We start from the raw sequence: 6,021 nt of genomic DNA, 5'->3' as shown, positions 1-6,021 counted from the left end.
TCCACATACCTTGTCCCCTGCATCTCTTCCTTGTGGCTGTTACTGAGTTGTATCCTTTATAATAAACCAGTAATAGTAAGTAAAGTGCATTCCTGAATTTTGCAAGCTATTCTAGCAGCTATCAAACTGAGAGATGGGGTTGGGAGAAACCCTTGAGGTCTGGACTTGCACTTGACATCTGAAGTGAAGGCAGCATTGTGGGAGTGGCCCCTTAACTTGTGGGGTCCACACCAACTCTGGGTAGCATCAGAATTGAATTGAATCGTAGGACACCCGGTTGGTCCACAGAGAACCGCAAAGGTACTTGGTATGGAAAACCCATCTATTTGATGTCAGAAGTGTTGAGAGTAGAGGAAACAATGCTTTCCCTTGGTGGAGGTTTTTACTTTTAGGAAGACATTCCTCTACCATCACCACCCCAGCCTGGCCCAGCTTGCTCTCTTAGAGCTCAGTCTATCAGGAACTTTGTCCATGACAGCGGCAGGGACCCTGGAAGGTTGTTTGGGGGTAAGCACCCAAGGCTACTTCTCCCTTCCCTGCTTCCTGAACTCCCACAAATCCTCACGAGTCTCCTTTCTTCCATCTACTGCCTGGCCCCCACCTCCTCCGGGTCCATCCCTTGTGCCTCCTGCCTCCTGCCTGATCCCCACTTTGGAGCACTCTCTCTTCTCTTTCTTCCCTGAGCACAGTGCCATCAAGGACAACATCCTTTTTGGAGCTGCTCTCCTTAAGCTGTTAATCAGGCTGTTGCCTGAGCCTTGCACCCTCCTGGATGGCTCCTAGAGCACCTTTGCACAGGCCCTTGATTCTGGGGCAGACCTGGAGGACTTTGCTGAGGACTCTCTCCTGTTCCTGAATGTCCCCATGCCATGCAATCTGATCCTGGCCCTTCCTCATCTGCCCCACTGCGTGCCCCAGGGCTGCCTCCTGTGCAGACACCCTAGACCGAGGGATGGGTTCTCCTATGACCCACATTCACCTTCCTCAGGCTTCCTCAGCAGCACCTGCAACCCAGGCTCTGCACCATGCTGGCCGCTATGGGAAGCTGGTAGCAGGTTTCTCCACCTTTCTTTTCTTTTAATTTTTTGTAACATTTATTCATTTTTTGAGAGACAGAGATAGAGCGCAAGCAGAGGAGGGGCAGAGAGAGAGGGAGACACAGAGGCCAAAGCAGGCTCCAGGCTCTGAGCTATACACACTGAGCCTGACGTGGGGCTCAAGCTCACAAACTGCAAGATAATGACATGAAGCTGAAGTCAGACACTTAACCAACTGAGCCACCCAGGCGATCCTCTCCAGCTTTCTTAAGGGATCCCGGTATCTTGATTCCTGTGGTATTAAATACAGCCAGTCGTTGCTAAGCAGTGGAGAGAGAGTATCAGCAAATGGCCAAGGATGAAAGCCCTTGGTGAGGCAGTAGATGGACTTGTTCCCGGGGGTGGAGGGCTATACAGATAGAGCCTGGCAACCTGTTGCCAAGGACGGGCAGGAAGAAACATATCCAGCCTTTGCTGCATCGGACTGGACAAGACTGGCCCTCTTCACCTCTGAGCGCATCCATTCCATCCTGGCTGAATCAGGTCCCTTGAGAGGCAAATGTCTTGAAATGCCACTTTTGGATTTGACTGGGTTCACTTGGACACTGGTGAGTGTTCAGGCTTCTAAAGAACTAACACTTCCTTACATGCATCTGCTTGGTGGCAGGCACTGGGCTTTCACGACACTATTTCATTCCTTTCCCACAGCAATTCTCTCAAATACTATTTTACACAATGTTCACATAGCATGCCTATTTCCTGGTATCTAGTTCAATAATGCGTAGATGTGTTTTGGGTGGACTGAGAACACTCAGCTATCAGAGAACTAGCTCACAGCTCAACAGGAAGCACACTTGTGAATAATAACAACACTTTTCTTGGGAAGAAGGACCATGGTAGTCTGGGTCCTCTGAGCATCTGATATCAAGATGGGATTAGATGTGTAAGAGATGTACTTGGAGGGTGGGGTGCCTGTGAGGGGAATGGGGGCTCCTGCTTTGTGGTCTGAAGGAACTCCCAAGAAGTTTGAGAATCACTGCTTTAGGGAGGAAAATGCTCTTTCCTTGAAAAACCAAAAGCCAAGCACAGTTGCATGTCTCTGGCCCTATTTCTCCATGTAGAACCCCAATCATCAGATTAATTTTATAACTTTAACTGAAGTGCCTTCTGTTTCACAGAGAAAGCTATGGCGGGGGTGGGGAGGATGGGGAGAGAGATGGGTAAGAGAGACCTGTTTGTCTTACACAAGCATGTGAGCAGAATGGCACAGCCCACAACCACACATAATGCAACATTCTGCAGCCACACATGTCCCTTTTACATCTTCAAGTAGCAAAAAAGAACTCAGCCATTAATATGACACCAAGATACAGCCTCTCTATAGCAGAAAAAAAAGAATCAACAGCATTTAAAGCTAAAACTATGCCAGTTATCAATGTTTGGATATTTTATAGTTAAGGTAGACATTATCTAGATACCCAATGATTATCACTAAACTAACCCAACAATGTCAGTCCAAGATTGTAGATTGCCTTGAAATCTTAGAAAATTATCTTTCAGCTACAAAAACTTGAATTGCAGTTGGAAGAAACAATTTTTCAGAATAATGACTGAATTTCGTTAAACACAAATTTGCATATTTAATAATCCTAAGTGTTAAGTAACATTAAATATTAACTTATTTAATAAGTAAGCCTGTCTACATTTGGGAAAGATAAAGTAAAATAAAATGTATGCTTGTATTACACTCTGATAAATAAGAGAAGTGACATTTTATTTATTTTTTAAATAAAAATGATGAAGGAAGCATAGTTTTGTCTCAGTCAGTTAAGTGTCTGACTTCAGCTCAAGCCATGGTCTCACAGTTCGTGGGTTGAGCTCCATGTGGAGCTCTCTGCTGTCAGTGTGGAACCACTTTGAATCCTCACTCCCCGACCTCCCTGCCCCCGCCCCTCTCTGCTGCTGCGCTCTCTCCCTTTCTCTCAAAAATAAATAAACTTTAAATAAATAAAAATAATTAAACTAGTCTCATTTGCCAGAGATTAATTTTAATTATACAAACGTGGATTCTAAAATGTTTCTGAATTGGTATTAGATACTCAATTTCCTTATTTACAACAACAACAACCATATAGAAAGCTTATAGGTTTTTTTTGTTTGTTTCCACAATTTCAGCTACAGGTCAAGATCAAATTGCACAAATACAAGAGTAGGAGTTAACCTAGTACAAAATATTAAAGAGTTGCTCCTCCCAATGATCACAGAACTCTTGACCATGTGGAAACCAGAAATAAAAATAAAACACAAAATCAATAGAGAAGGAAAAAAATAAAACTAAAGAACCAAAGCATCAGCAAAGTTAAAGTTCTATTGCTATTTGGATTTCCTGTGGAAATCTGGAAAAGACGTACCCAGGCTTATGTCAGCAGAGAGGTACACTTCTCAGGCTACACCCTTGCTCTGTCACACGGATACGTTGTACGTCTAGGTGGATGACCTCTAATACTATTGAAAGATTTTTTTTTAAGACTAAATTATGACTCTCATACAAACATAAAATACACAAAGGTTGTGTTTAACTTATTAATGAATGAGGGAACCAGTAAGGCATTACAGTTGACTCAAAGAAGAATTACACACACACACACACACTCACATGTATATGAATACACAATGAAGAATGCCAAAATGAATTTAATAGATGCAAAACTGGCTTCTTTTTTTTTTTAACTGGCTTCTTGATGAGGGAAACCAATTGTAACTCCAAGTAAAATCCATTTGCATTTCTATGGACAAGAATCATCTGCATTTCTTGCAATTAATTTACAGAGCTGTGAAATAACTAAAAAGTAATGAAAGGCACAGATAACCCAGAAGGGTGTGTTAATAATTTTTCTTGCCCATTTCAAGTCCTTTCACAAATTTTCCTGACAGTAACAAGAGATCTACTGTGGACAAGCCAAATATGAGATACCATTTGTATGCCCCATTGGAGATGTTAAAAATTCAATTAGATGTACAACTCCACAGTACAAATCCTAAGTATTAGGTTTCACCTCTTTTTAAGAATGCTTTTATATATTTTTGAGCGAGAGCGTGTGTGAGCAGGGAGGGGCAGAGAGAGAGGGAGACAAAAGATCTGAAGCAGGCTCTGCACTGACAGCAGTGAGCCCAGCTTGGGGCTGGAACTCATGAACTGCGAGATCATGACCTGAGCAGAAGTCAGACGCTCAGCAGACTGAGCCACCCAGGAGGTTTCACTTCTTGAAGAAAATGCTTCTGACCAACATTCCCCTGGAACTCACCTCACCACAAGACTATGTGCTCCTTCCTATAAATCATGTATGTATGTATGTATGTATGTATTTTTGAGAGCACATGAGCAGGGGAGAGGGGCAGACAGAATGAGAAAGAAGTCCAGCATGGAGCCTGATGCGGGGCTCAATATCAACACCTTGGGATCATGACCTGAGCTGAAATCAAGAGTCAGACACTCAGACGAACTGAGCCATTCAGGAGCTCCATATGTGAACTTTAAAAGTTATTATTTGACATCTATTACAGTTTATTGTAACTGCCTTTTGACTTATTCCTGTTTCTCTCTACTAGACTCTCAGGCACTCAGAAGAGGGCCCCCTTCTTTTTTTAGTGTAGGATCCCCAGCACCCAGCAGAAATCCTTGCCAAGGAAACAATTAAGAGAGATAGGGTTGCAGCCACCCTGTTCTACCATTCTGAGATCTACCTAAGTGCTTGATAAGGAACTTGATAATCCCATGCTGACGTCATGGTCCGCTGTGTGATATGGTGGAAGTCAGAGAAGAGGTTGGAATGATCCAACAATGTAATGAACTGCATCCCCACCAGTCATCAATAAATTAGTTAACGAATTAATTAATTAACTAGTGACTTGGAAAATCAGTGAAGCATTGACCTAGGCGACTGAGCTCACAGAAGTAGAAATGACAATGCAGGAGAAAATGCTTCAGGAAAAAGAGAAAGTGAATATAGAGGTTTTGAAGCAAAGGAAGGGGAAATGTTTGGGCAACCACAAATTGGTCAGCATTACTTGAGTTGAATGCAAGGGAGCTAGTGGTAATAAACAAGGCTAGATAGCACATAGAGCAGAAACCTGGAGGGTCCCATAAGAAAGACATGAGATGTTAGATTTTACGCTGTGGGCAGTAAGAAGTTAACTGAAGAATTCTGATCAGGGATGTGGCTCAGACTTATTATGCTTATCAGAGCAAAGCTTTGATTAGAAGAAGGTGAGGGGCGCCTTAATGGCTCTGTTGGTTAATTGTCTGGCTTCCATTCAGGTCATGATCTCACAGCTTGTGGGTTCAAGCCCCACATCAGAAGAAGATGAAACTAGAAGCCGAGTGATGAAGGCAACTCTTGAGTCTCACACCCCACAACCTTGCTAAAATCACTTATTAGTTCTAGTAGGATCTTGTGCATTCTATACAATTTTTTTATGTTCTTCTATACTTTCTGACTTATTGCACACTAGCTAGAACCTTCAGTACGGTGTGGAATAGTAGTGGTAAAAGCAGTCTTCCTTGCTTTATTCCTGATTTCATGGGAAAAGCATTCAGTTTTTCACTATTACACCATTAAGTATAATATTAGCTGTAGGATTTTTGTTAAGTATTCTTTGTAACATCGAGGAAGTTCCTCTCTATTACTCTTTTTTTTTTTTTTTGGAGAGATTTATCATAAATGGGTGTTGAATTTTGTTAAAGTTGTGGTGTTTTTTTGTTTTTTTGCATGGATTGATATGATCATGTAATTTTAAGTTTTTAGTTTGTTAATAGGATGGATTACATTGATTTCTGAATATTTTAAATAACCTTTACCCTTGGGATAAATACTTGCAATGGTGTATAATTCTTTTGATATATTGCTTACTTCTGTTTGCTAATATTTTAAGGATCTTTGCATCTATAGTCATTACAAATATTGGTCTGTATATTTCTTTCTCT

The sequence above is a fragment of the Hyaena hyaena genome, unplaced genomic scaffold (genome assembly GCF_003009895.1).
Source record: "Hyaena hyaena isolate Hyena2069 unplaced genomic scaffold, ASM300989v1 scaffold_836, whole genome shotgun sequence".
Classification (NCBI taxonomy): domain Eukaryota; kingdom Metazoa; phylum Chordata; class Mammalia; order Carnivora; family Hyaenidae; genus Hyaena; species Hyaena hyaena.
The sequence above is the reverse complement of the archived record's forward strand: the minus strand, read 5'-3'. Positions refer to the sequence as shown.